The following is a 13758-nucleotide window of genomic DNA, read 5'->3' on the forward strand; positions in this document are numbered from 1 at the left end:
AAATTCCACTGCAGTTACTGCTGGAACGGAATAGCCAGGGAGAGGAACAGCAGATCGTGTGTGTTGCTTTTAAGCTGGCCAAGAGCTGCAGGAAGATCCTTCGGACTCCCAGGAAGCAGGACTGACCGAGCCTGAGCCCCCCTCAACAGAGTGCGGGACCCCAGATGCAACAAAAGCCCATCTCGACAGCCAGGAACCTATTTGTGGAAGACGCGAGGAGCTGAAACACTAGTGCCACTTGTTTGAAGATTGCCGGTTGTGGTCGGTGACCGTCCCATTGCAGTGCAGGAGTCCCCAGAAGTCCTCCCTCTTGTCCCCACGACTGAGGCCCAGGAACAGTGAGATCTGCAGAGCTGCACAGGAACAGAAGTCGTCTGCTGCATGTTTTCTTCAATCTAAAGGTACTGTAAAGTCTGAGATAACTACCTCTTGTAGAGTTGCTTGTATCTTCTACCCCTCACAAGCCTAACAGCTTGTGGCCCTACATTGATTATTCTTTTTCTTCAAAGACTTCTAAAACATTGTGCAAAGACTTTTCTTACTTACCTGCAAAGAAGTGCTTCAGCCCATATAGACTTTGGCCCACTGACTTTGGCTTGCTTAGCCTGTTACACTGAAAGACTCTTATTGGAGGATCCAAAAGTATTTGCCTGCTTGAGAATATTTGTGGTCTCTTGTATGTTCTAATAACCTTTTTCTTTGACATCCCAAAAATATTCTAAATGCAACAGTGATACATTAATGTCCCCAGCACCCTAGCTATTGAAGTCACCTGAGGGTGTAGGTTGTTTCTGTGGGACATCCCAAAAGGATACTTACTGATTTAGAAATATTAAGAGTGTGTATTTTGCGAAGTATATTTGAGTGTTACCATTATATTGCCCCTTTCTGAAGAAGGCTTAATCTAACTGAATGATAAATAAATTAATAATTGTTTATTCAAGAAACCTTGTGTGTAAGACTTTATTTGAATACTTGTCACTGTGAATCTCTGTGTAACTCCCCTACAGCTCACATTGATCCCTTGAGATAAGCCTGGCTGCTCAATCACGCTACCAACCTGTGTAGTACAGACTTATACCAAAGGTTAGGTTCCTATTGCAAGGAGGTCAGGGTTGTTGTAGTGCACCCAAAGGGTACTCAATATAATCTTCCCTAACAGCTGCCATCGCTGGATGCTCCCTCATCGTCCATGGCATGGCCATGTATCCATGCACGATAGAATACGGCTATGGCTATGCACATCCGGTCTAGCTTCACACATAGCCGTCCAGACTGAAACACCTGACGTACCTCAACACCTCTGCCACTAGCATACAGTGACTACCACCGAAAGTAAGCCGGTATACCTGGCATCACAGACTCTCTCAACAATAGCAATCTATCTCAAAACCTCAACAGCGCCCACCCACGTGTCTGACATCTCTTGGGGCTGCTTAATCGAGCCTTGCCAGTCATCCAAGTCTTAGAACGGCAACATGCACACCTGCATCTCCTAAGCTAAACTCCCTAGAATTTCCCACCACATCGACTACGGTCACCAAGGGCGTTTCAACTGAGGAAAAAGTGGTTAAAGGCCACACAAGTGGGGAAAGAGCTCTATATAAATAACCAACTACAATACAATACAATACATTATGTACACTTATTCAGTATTGCATCTCTTAGGGAGAATTCTCTGTTCAGGCTAATTTCCCAAACCTAGTGAGCCCCCCAGCAGCTTTGCTGGATTTTTGGAGTTTATTTTTTTCTCCTGCTAAGAGTGAGACTCTGTTTTCTCCCACTCTTAGACATGATTTGAGATATCCTTTGACTTTGAATGCGTTTGATGGGCTATGGGTCTTTTACTCCATAGGGCTTCAAGTGTTTTTGGTATGTGTGTTACACAGCACCCTCCGTGCCGTAACACAGGGGTGTCATAGTGACCTCCAAACATAGACTCCGTACCCTGGGACTGACTACTGTCTCCAAGGGCATGTAAAGTCACCATTGGCTTTACTAGTCCTAAATTGTGAACAGAACCATTACAAACCATCATATTGTGGGCATACTGGTAGGGGCAATTCCATTGCCCCTGGGTCTGTTGTTCGAGGGGGCACTGTCCAGTCCCCCCTCTGAGCGAGGTTTGGCTAGTGGCAGTGGATAGTACTTTTTATATTCAACCGCGAATATATTCCTATGGGATTTTCCCATTGTTCGAGGCTAATACTTTTTAACATAGCCTCAACCATACCGCCGGTTTATTTATTTAATATTAATTCACCAGTTGGTATTTTTTGCCAGAACTCTATTCCAAAATGGCATTTGTGTTCGCTTCTCTGACTCCAACCCAAGTCGAGCCCTTTGTTCCACTTTTTTCGGGCTTCTCCACAGAAGCCTCCAAAAGTGGTACCACTCTGTCTGGGTACCACAGGGGGTGTGGGAGGGGGTTTAGGCACCCTGGACTGAGTTGCGTCGGCAACTCAAGTCGCACTCTTGTGTGATTGGCCCAGTGGTGAGCCGCCCAGCTCACCACTTAGCATGTTTGACTGACAGCTAGGACTGGTGAATGGGGGTTTTCTGCATAAAAGCAGGGCTTTGGGGACTGGGACTTCAGACGTCGCCACAGGACCAAAGAATCCGAAGAGGGAGAAGCTGAGCCGATCTGCAACGACGACACCACTGGTGGAGCCCTGCTGAACCGACTCACCACTTCTTGCAACGACAGAGGAGATCTTCATCCCGAAGAGTCTTCTTCCTTTGACTGGTGGGGATAACCAGTTTGCCCGCCTTATCGCCTTCCGGATCATCTCATGGCCGCCTTGCCTGTGCCAAGCACCCCGGCAATCGGGATACCATGTTTTCCCACTACCGTGAAAAAAAAGGGTAGTACCTTTTTACCAGAGAACTCTGCGGCTGGTTTCTTCCCTGGCAGTGCAATGACCTTCAGCTTTCCTCCACGTCGAGACCATCTCTTCCTCTGGACGACGCCGCGACTTGCACCCGCTGCCAGGAACAACTGCCCCCGCTGGAGGATTCTCTCCACTTTCAAGGTACTGCGTCCGCCTGGCCTCCCTCGCAACGGTCTGTGTGGGGTGTCTCGTAAATCCTCAATTTACCACTTGGGTTGGCGCTAGGCTGGCTAACTGAACTTTTCTGAGCTGAACTGATTCCTTTTTAAACTCTCTGCAAGACTTTCCAAGCCTTTTAAACTGTGTGATCTTGGGCACATTGGTGTTCTACTCTCTCCAAGAGGGAGCCTGGCCTCTGAACTTTTTGCTCACAAGTAGACTTTGACTTTCCTGCCTTGCTGAGTGCTTCTAAAGTATTGTGTTGTGTGCTGTTTCTAATTTCTGCCTTTTCCCTCCCTTTTTCTTAACTTATTGGAGTGCCATCTTTAGTTAAGCTCTCACCTCTGTCTGGAAATAAGTGGTGTTAACTAAGACTTGTCTAATAAGGAATAAGGGATGTATATATATATTAATAGTGACTGTTTTTGAACTTTCTCACAATAATAGTGCTAGAGTATTTTATAAGTGTGTCTTTAAATAAATAAATATATACTTGATACCAAAAGCTATGGTCAGTGTTTGCTTATGCTACTGTATTTTGGTACCTATCTTGTATACTATATGTACTGTCTAACTCTTCTTGAGAGAAGTCTGGCTGCTCTGCCACAGCTACCAGGTAAATCTGGGTGGTGCAGACTGCTACCAATTGGGTTTACTGCCAACACCTGTAGTCTTAAGCCTTTTGCAGTGGTCCCTAAGGGAACTGCACAGGTTTCTTCCTAACAGCATCATGATGAAAAGACACAGTTAAAAAATGTACTTATATATATAGCAAAAAAGCAAGTTTATAGAAAAAACATAATAAAGGGAGGAGTCATATATAGTACATTACTCCTAGAGACACAATACAGTGGACTACCTTAGCCAGGAGAACACTAAGCCTATATGAGAGTCCCAGAATGAAGGGTGGAAAAGGGTTAGAACAATGTAGGAAACTAGCCAAGGGGCCAAAAAACAAGTAGTAAAATTAGTCAAACAGTACTGGGCCTGAATGGGTCCCAGTTCACCTCTAGAAACGACAAAATATGAAACCGCAATCAGTTAATGTAATAACATTACTTCAAAAAGAACAGTGTGAACTGTGGTGATTTATTATATTAAAACCTAGAATAAATGACTAGTACATTTTAAAATGAAAGCGTTTGTCCTAGAAACCCCAATGGCCTTACTGGAGTGCAGGAAACTATTTCAGTTCAGCCACGTACCTTGGTAAATCACTTCAAAGGAGTTTAAAGAGTTTTCAAAAGCTCTCCTGATAGCACACAATTCTATTTTTGAGACCTGTGATGTCCCATTTTATGGAACCCCTAAACATTTTGCTTTTTCCTGTTGGTTTTCTTGGCTCTTTGACCATACTATTTTGGTCTTCTATTCAAGTCCCCTGCCACTGCATACCTTTTTGATGTGCTGTGCTATGGTAGCCAATTTGGCTTCTAGGACAGAGGTACTTTTGGCCCCAGATAATATCAACCTACAATGGTTTTGTGGAGTAGGACGGTAGAGGCTTTACTTTAGTTTTTGTGTCTAGTGTTACTGTACTAGTAGCCCAATGTATCAGTATGGTAGCTGTTCAGTTGGATTTTCAGAATAAGCCATGTTAGGCAAGATTGTATGCAGTACCCTGGGGGAGACTGCACCGACCCTGTCCTCTAGGCAATAGTTAACCCAACCTTTGGTATAAGAATGTACTATACAAGTTGGTAGGGTGACTGAGCAGGCAAGCTTATCTCAAGAGGAATCATTGTGAGCTGTAGGGTTATTACACAGAGATTCACAGTGACAAGTATCCAAATAAACACTTACTCTCAAGGTTTCTTGATTAAACAATTATTTATTAATTTAAAAGTCAGTTGAATAAGCCTTTTTTTTTTTAGAAGGGAGCAAAATATGTAACACCATAATATACTTCAAAATTACACACCCTCAGTTTCAATAACTCAATAGATACCATTTGGGATGACACACCGATACTTCTTACACACTGAGGTGACTTAAATAACTGATATATCACTGGCACATTTAGAGCAATACTGAGGTTTAGTGTCAAAAGGAAAAGATGAGGGAATAAAACAATGGTTCACAAATATTCTTAACCAGTTAAGTACTTTTTGAACCCTCCAATGCAAAAGTAAATTAACCCTTTCCTGGGGGAAAGGCAACGCACAAAGTCAGATAAAAGAAGAGTCTTTCAGGGAGCCAGGGCAGCCAATGTTAATTGAACAAAAGTCGAGGTGAGCTGATGCACTTCTTGTAGGTAGGAAAAAGTCTGGCACAATGTTTTAGAAATATTTGTAGAAAATGAAATTAATGTAGGGCCACCAGCTGGGAGGCTTGTGAGGGGCAGAGATGCAAGCAACTCTGCAAAAGCAACCACAACCAGTCTCAACTGAGAGCTAGCAAGGCTACACAACAAGAGGTAAGCAACCCCTTAGTTATACAGTACCTTTGGTGTGAAGAAATTGGTTCCAGCTGGCTTCTGTTCCAGTTGTAGGTCTGCAGATCCTGTTTTCCTGAACCTCAGTCCTGGGGACAAGAGGGAGGACGTCTGGGGACCCCTGCCCTACGAATTGAAGGTCTGCAGCAGCAATGGGAAAACTTCAGAGTAGCAGCACCTCGCGGTTTCAGCTTCTCGCGGCTCTTGCAAACTGCTCCACCGTGGTACTCGGATACCTTTATGGACTTTCCTCGCATCTGGGGTCCAGCACTCTGTTGAGGTGGCTCAGGCTTGCTCAGTCCTGCTTCGTGGGAGTCCGGAGTATCTTCCTGGAGCTCTGGTCCAACTTAAAAATGATGTACTTGATCTGGTGTTCCTCTCCCTGGCAATCGGTTCCTGCAGCAGCAATGGAAGTACAGCCAGCTCCGAGAGGATGTCCAGATGAGTTTGTTTTGGGTTCGATTGGTCCCACCAACCCAAGGGGAGAAGTCGTCCGTTGTAGGGCTTCTCTAGTTGAGGCGAATTTGGAGCTTCAGCAATGCAGCAGGGATTCACTGGGCAAACCAATGGTCCAGGAGTTGCAGCAAGCGTCTCTTCCAACTTCTTCTTTGGATTCCTTCGTCCAGTGGTCGACTCTGGCTTTCAAGTAAAAGACCTCGCCTTTTATGCAGGTTTCTCCCATTAATTCGCAGCCTAGCTCTCCCTCGCACAGCAGGGTGGCTGTCCTCCAAGGACAGCCAGCCGGCCAATCCCCTTTGGGTGCATTCCTGTAACCAAGGGGATTAAGCATAGGGAGTTTGCTTCCTGCCCTGCCAAACACGCTGGAGCCAGAGGCGGGCTTCATCAGTGAAACCTGCCAAAGTCAAAACGAACAAAGGGTCCAAACCTGGTTTGGCGCGCAGAGTAAATCTCAAGAAAGACCTTTCCAACAAGAAATGGCGAAAAAAAGAAGACCGGGGCCATTTTGACAAAATGGACACCCATGGGTGCTTTACTGCAGCTGCAATTGCAGCCCACGGTAGAAACACACAATGGTCGGAAAAAGTAAACCACTGCCACCAGTCATTAATTGTTGAAAGGGTAACAAAAATGTTACATGAGAAACTAGAAAAAGGGGATACTAAGTAACCCCTCCAGCACCCTATGGTAAGATAGTGTGTGCTGGGTCTAAACAGTTACAAATGCAAGTAAAGTCAATTTCACTTCACTGCTCTTGGAAACAGTAGTTGATCCAAGAGAAGGTATTTAAACCTTTGGGAAATCTGAGAGACTTAATTGTGCCACTGCACTGAAGGTGCTGTGTGACACAAAGTAAAAAGATGATGCCTATAGAGTTTGTCAGACTCCAAAACCAAAAGAAACACAGAGTTCAAATTAAAGAAAAATACATGAGTGGGAAAAGTTCTCACTCTCTCCAGGATAAACATTAAAAGCCCTAAAGTCCAGCAAAAGAGCTGGGGGTGTCTAAGGTAGAAGGGAATTCACACATTTCTGAGAATTCTCCCTAACAAGCAATGTGGACATATTCTGAGAGACCACCCTATTGTGGTGAACAGGTATAGATACTAATGTGTAGCCAAAATATCTGGGTAGTGCGACCGAGCTGCAAGGTTTAGACTTAGGAAGTGTGAGAGTGAAGAAGGGTTCAGTTAAACACACAGAGCACTCTTAATAATACAAGTTAGGCAGAACGTATACCAATACAGTTATTTATTTAGACCTTAGACAAACTCTTAGCAATCACAAACAACAGGTAAGTAGCACACTAAAACATTCACTACTATTATATATGGTCTTGCGTTGTTTAAACTATGTAAATTACTTTGCAGTAATTTACTTGGTTACAATTACTTCAACGTACTTTTAATTGTATACATGTATTTAAGGGTTATGGAGAGGTAACCTCCTGCCCCCATAAATAAATTCTTTAAAAAAATGTGAAGTAATTGCAATTAAGTAAATTACTTTGTTGTAATAACGTAGAACATTACATACACAGGCAATTTGGTATGCTCTGGTACGAACACAGTGGTAAGTCATACATAAGAGACGGACACAAGGACATGACTCAACCAAAGGTGTATTGGTAAACGTACAGAAAAACCTTCTCTAGACCCCATTATTAAGGTGGATTCCCTAAACTACAAAACAATAAACCGGTGCACATCAAGATGTCACAACACAAATGCACTCTACAGTCTAAACCCTGAGCTGGCACATCACTAAACTATTCTAGTAGAGAGAAATAAGAAAGAAAAGAAACCTAAACGTGTGCTTAGTTCAGGGTTACTCCACCCTGGGGGAAACTTAGTGGAGGCAGGTTTCCATCCCCCATCCAGCGGTGCATAAAGTCTCTGAAAGTTTGTATGTGTGGTTTCTTCAAGAACAACAGAAGGTCTCTTAAAGTTCAAACGTTCAGGAAACAGTTTTTCAAACACAAACATTTCACAAAAAAGTTTTCTCAATAAGATCTCTGCTCAATACCCCGTCTCCAGGGATAGTGTAACTTGACCAGGGTTGCTAGTGTGATGAATCTGATAGAGTAATCACTGATTTCTACCTCCCATGTGGCCAGGGGATGGCAGCTGCTCGCTGATCCTGACCCTGAGGGCGGCTATATGAGGGAGGATCACATGGGGGGGGGGGGGGGTGCAGACTCTGAGGAAGTGTCCTGACTTCATCGGATGAGACGTGGTATTTCCGCCAATTAAGGTACCCAGATCATTGTTCTTATAACTCTAAGAACAATCCCTCACCTAATAGTTTCGTAAACTGTACTCCTCTACCAATCCCTTAACACTGTGACAAGGAAGAGGAGTGGAGGAGCAATGATGATCACTCCCCATGAGAACTGCTGTCAGCGTTCTAGACTTCCTCAACAACTGAGACGAGCAAGGAGCAAGGATGATCACTTCCATTGAGAACCACTGACAGCAGTCTAGTCCTTCCTCTAGTCCTTCCTCTAATCCTATTGGCCAGAGCCAAAAATTAGGAAAGACTCAGGAAGTGTGAGAGAGGCTTCTTCCTGGAGGACCTGGCTGCTGGAATCCTGTGTTGCAGAGAAAAGTGCTTTGAGCTGCTGTGCCATAAGAAGTAAGGGGGAACCATTGCGCCCTGACTGCCTGGGAGGAGCTGGGGAGGCCTGGGAATGCCAGGGTGAACAGTCTACCATCTTGTGCCACAGCCCAAGAGATACTCCAAATTTCCTCACAGACAGGTGGGGGAACCAGGGAGAGGGCGTTTCCTTGCCTGTTTATGGTGACAGATGCTGCTGTTTGGGAGAAGACATTGCACCTCTCTGCAAGGCGTGTAGAAGCTGGAAGCATAAACCAGTGTGGCAGAGCCAACAGGCTTGCCAGCAAAGAGGCAGAGGAACGCTGCATGAGCAGGACGTGCCGCAGAGACGCCAGGAACCAAGGGAAGATTCCTGGAAATTCGGCAACCAGGAAAAGCAAAGTTTCACCTACCGGACCTGAAGGAAGGCAGACGTTTGAAAGCAGAGCCGTGAGAGAAACCGGAACGACATGGAACCAGTCCAGAGTGGAAAGCAGGCGGCAAAGCTTTGCTGCATAAGCGCAAACGGGAGCGAAGACACCACGCAGAGCCGGTGAGGCAACCCAAGCAAAGTGTGGACCCCGGGGCATTTCGGCAACCACGCTGAAACGCAATTTGTTAACTTTAAAGCCACAAAAACAGACATTAAGGAGATTATTTGCAAATTAAGAAGGCATATTGCAAATATGAACGGTAGCAGGTAATATTATCCCCATGAATAATGTCGCCATACATACAGTCGCCTATTTAGGGGGATAATTTATGGGGTAAAAGTCCCTGCTTCCTTTAAAAAAAATATGGGGATTGCTGGGGTGCCCCCGCAGGTTCCATGGGGTAATACCGTCGAAAAAAAACGGCGCCATTCTTGTTTGGTGACATTTTTGCAGGGATATTATCACATGGAACCATACGAACGCCTGCCACATGTGAGTATATGGAATGAAGATATGGAGGGAACCTAGAGGGAATGTTAAAACAACCAGAAATACAAAACCAAAGAAGATGTATGCAATTGTGGGAGTAAAAGAGGGACAGTTACCTTTGGAAATAAGAAATCCTGGCAAGCGAGTAAACCAGGCAGTTGCAAATCTACAGGAAGTCCCAAGAAAGGACTGTTTGTTGAACAAAGAAGGAACTACAAGGCTAAGTAGCTTTATAACCAACAGGATTGTTGTGGGCCAAGCATGACACAAGGAACTGTTAGACCAAGAAACAGTGGCATAGTGTTGAAGAATCCACGGGAAGGGAATCAACCTCTGGAACCAAGGTCCTTTTACCTTGGAGAACTTTTATGTTGGAGCTGTTCTATTTTTCCTTTATGAACTCTTTTTGCAATCACCAGACTAAAGACATTTCCCTTTTCACCTCATAATTAGGTTTGCAGTGAGAGGGTCATGATAGAACATTTGGACATAGGGACGGTTTTGATTTTGGCATCCTGACACGGACAGATCCTTTGTTTTTAGTTGTAGGTAGGGAAATTCCTCTTAGAGCAGGGTTGGAGAGGCATTTTCCCAACCCGTTTTATGTTAATAAAAGACTAACCAAAAACATGGCAACTTTGTGCCGGGCTTTCATTTCTGACTCCTCCCCACTAGGTAAGTCCACTTCCAAGAATACTGGTCTCTGAGCCTTCCTAGGCTCCCTGGTTCTTCGGCCGTGGTAGGCGGAACGGCTCTTCCAGCCCTGTTCACACTTCCCTTCGTTTGAGCTCATCCTGAATTGTAGGATTCTCGGTTTTTCCTTTTCAGATTTACGGGTTTCTTTAGCCCTGGCAGTTTCTTGCCATGTCCCATGAGCTTCTCTAGCTTCTGTGGTTTCTTTATTCGCTGCTCGTGGGATACAGGCTTCTCCAGCTCTTGGCGTTTATCGGTTCGTCCATCGTCAGCAGCGGGTGTCTTTCACCTGTCCGGTTCCTCGCCTGGTCGCTTGCCAGCTATAGAGTTCTTCAGCTCTTGTCTTTTCTTGGTTCACCGCTTGTTGTCGGCAGGCTTCTCAAGTTGGTGCGGTCCTTCGTTGGGCCCGTTGTGGGTTATGGCTGTTTCTCACCCCTGTAGTTTTTCAGACTCTGTGGATTCTCTGTTCGCCCCTCGTGGGCTGCAAGCTTCTCTCGCCCACACTGTTAGGGAGAATTCTCTGTTAAGGCTAATTTCCCAAACCTAGTGAGTCCTCCAGCTGCTTTGCTGGATTTTTGGGGTTTATTTTTTTTCTCCTGCTAAGAGTGAGACTCTTTTTCACCCACTCTTAGACATTATTTGAGATATCCTTTGACTTTGTAATGTGTTTAATGGGCTATGGGGTCTTTTACTCCATAGGGTTTCATGCATTTTTGGTAAGTGTGTTACACAGCACCCTCAGTGTAGTAACACAGGGGTGTCATAGTGACCCCCAAACATAGACTCCATACCCTGGGACTGACTACTGTCTCCCAGGGCATGTAAAGTCACCATTGACTTTACTAGTCTTAAATTTGGAACAGAACCAGTACAAACCATCATATTGTGGAAGTACTGGTAGGGGTAATTAGATTGCCCCTGGGTCTGTTTTTCGAGGGGGCACTGTGCAGTCCCCCCTCGTTGAGTTTCTGGCTGGTGGCAGTGGTTACCACGCGAAATATTCCACCGGAATTTTTCCTATGGGATTTTCCCATTCATTTTAAATGCACCACTTTTTGGTGCAATGTTAAAGATATCGCCGGGTTATTTATTTAATATTTATTCCCCGGTTGGGTCTTTTTGCCAGGACTCGTTTTTAAAATGGCATTTGTGTTCGCCTCTGTAACTCCAACCCAAGTCGAGCCCTTTGTTCCACTTTTTGGCGGGCTTCTCCACAGAAGCCTCCAAAAGTGGTTCCACTCTGTCTGGGTCTACAGGATGTGTGGGAGGGGGGTTTAGGCACCCTGGACTGAGTTGCCTTTGCAACTCAAGTGGCACTCTTGTGCGATTGGCCCAGTGGTGAGCAGCCCGGCTCACCACTTATCATGTTTGAGTGACAGCTAGGACTGATGAATGGGGGTTTTCTGCATAAAAGCAGGGCTTTGGGGACTGGAACTTCAGAAGTCGCCATGGGGCCAAAGAATCCGAAGAGGGAGAAGCTGAGCCGACCTGCAACGACGACACCACCGGAGGAGCCCTGCTGAACCGTCTCACCACTTGCCAACGACAGAGAAGATCTTCATCCCGGAGAGTCTTCTTCCTCTGAGCTGGTGGGGATAACCAGTTCACCCTCTTTTTCGCCTCCCTGGATCGTCTCGTGGTCGAATCGCCCGTGTCAAGCACCCCGGCGGCCGGATAGCCACGCTTCACCACTACCGCGAATAAAAGGGCAGTACCTTTTAACCGGGAAACTCCGCGGCTGGTTTCTTCCCTGGCAGTGCAACGACCTCCAGCTTTCCTCCACGTCGAGATCTCCTCTTCCCCTGGACGAAGCACAGACTTGCACCCGCTGCCAGGACCAACTGCCCCCGTTGGAGCTTTCTCACCCTTTCAGGTACTGAGTCCCGCCTGGTCTCCCTTGCAACAGACTGTTCAAGGTGTCCCGTAAATCCTTGACTTTCTTTTTTTTTTTTTTTTTGATTTAATTGCGTTACAATTTTTACAAAAATCCGACCAATGGTGATTTATTGAATTGTTCATTCTTAGTTCTGAATGGGGTCTTTTAACCGAGAAGGCCAATTTCACAAATTCAGTTTTTCCAGAAACAGAGACAGGCCGATAGTGCACCTTCTGTTGTTACCGCTAGCCAATAGGGCCCATAGGTTTTCTAAATCGAGGGTGCGGTAGTTCTTCAATGGGTCGGCCAGAAATCGATGTCTGTTCCCTGTTAGGCCAGGGCATTCGAGGATCAGATGTTTAGTAGTTTCCACATTGTCCGATGTTTCACAAAACCGGCAGTTGTTTGAGCTGGATTGATTTCGAATCGCTAGGACTTCGTTTGTTTTCAACTGGTTCAGTCTGAACCTTAGGAAAGTTCTGCTTAGCCGTTTATCTGGGAACTTGCATAGGTATCCACGTACCCCGTCAAGTTTCATCGGCATGGTGGGTAGATTGACTGTCATCGAGTAGTTGTTTGCAACTTCCTGGGTATTTATCCAGTCAGCTTCAAGAAGTTTCTTTGATACCTGGTTAGGATTTTGTATTAATGTTTCCAGGTTGATGTTTAGTTCTTGAAGAATGGAGAGGTTGTATTGGGCCCATTTGGTCAACATTGAGTTGTTCCCGTAGTTAGTTTCTCTCCTAATAAGGTCCAGAACTTTATTTTTTGGAGAGTCGAAGACTTTACGATATAGCATGATGGTCGATCTCATTTTTAAGGCCTGAAGAGAGGATAAGCACAATTCTCTTCTTATCAATGTTATCGGTGTCGAGGTGGCCAGATTTAGAACGCCCCGCCAGAAGAAACCTTCAAGTTTTGGCCAGATTGAATCAGGGATCAGTGGCATTGCATCCATGCCATAAATCAGGACAGGAACGACTTTAGCTTTGTAAAATCTTATAACGGGAATGATGGAGAATCTTCCGTATTTCCTGTCCACTGCTTTGGCCTGCGCCGTAAGCTTCTTCAATTTTATCCAAAGGGTCTCCTGCATGACTTGTTCTTCCTTGTCGTTGCTGATCATAATGCCCAGATATTTAAAGGCCTCGACAGTTTCCAGCGTCTTCCCTTCTCCATACCAAGTGAATTTTTTCCTTCTTGTAGCTGCTGTTCCCAGTATTAAAATTTTTGTTTTTTCTTTAATCAATCTTAAGTTGTTTTCTGCCATATAGCGAGTTAGATTGTCTAATTGGCGTTGTAGGCCTATAGGGGTTGAATCCATGAGAATGTCGTCATCTGCATAAAGTAGTCTCTCGATTTTTGAGCCTCCTAGGGATGGGGGGAAACTTCTGATCAGTTCAGATGATTTCTTGTAGTCTGCTATATAGGCATTGTACAGGGCTGGTGCTAGCGGGCAACCCTGCTTTACACCCCTTGATGTGAGTATTTCCCTTGACAATCTGCCTTCGGCGCTTAGTCGCACCCGTATTGAGGTTCCGTGATGTAAGGCTTTTATGGGTTCCAAGATGTCACTTGGACAATCTAAGCTTTCCAATTTGGCCCATAGTCGTTGTCTATTGACCTGGTCGAAGGCTTGGACCAGGTCAATAAAAGCCATATAAATAGGAGGGCCTCCCTGCAGTACTCTGGCTTTCAGAGAGCTTAATAAAAAGATGTTGGTTGATG

The 13758-nt window shown here is 45.2% G+C and overlaps 1 protein-coding gene across 4 annotated transcripts in view; it reads right to left on the bottom strand.

The window, feature by feature from the left end:
- The window catches only part of ZNF143 (zinc finger protein 143), a 1779064-nt gene that overhangs the window by 1075595 nt on the left and 689711 nt on the right, over window positions 1–13758 (bottom strand). The gene's annotated exons all lie outside the window — the stretch shown is intronic.

The sequence above is a fragment of the Ambystoma mexicanum genome, chromosome 11 (genome assembly GCF_040938575.1).
Source record: "Ambystoma mexicanum isolate Mex_15411 chromosome 11, UKY_AmexF1_1, whole genome shotgun sequence".
Taxonomy (NCBI): Eukaryota; Metazoa; Chordata; class Amphibia; order Caudata; family Ambystomatidae; genus Ambystoma; species Ambystoma mexicanum.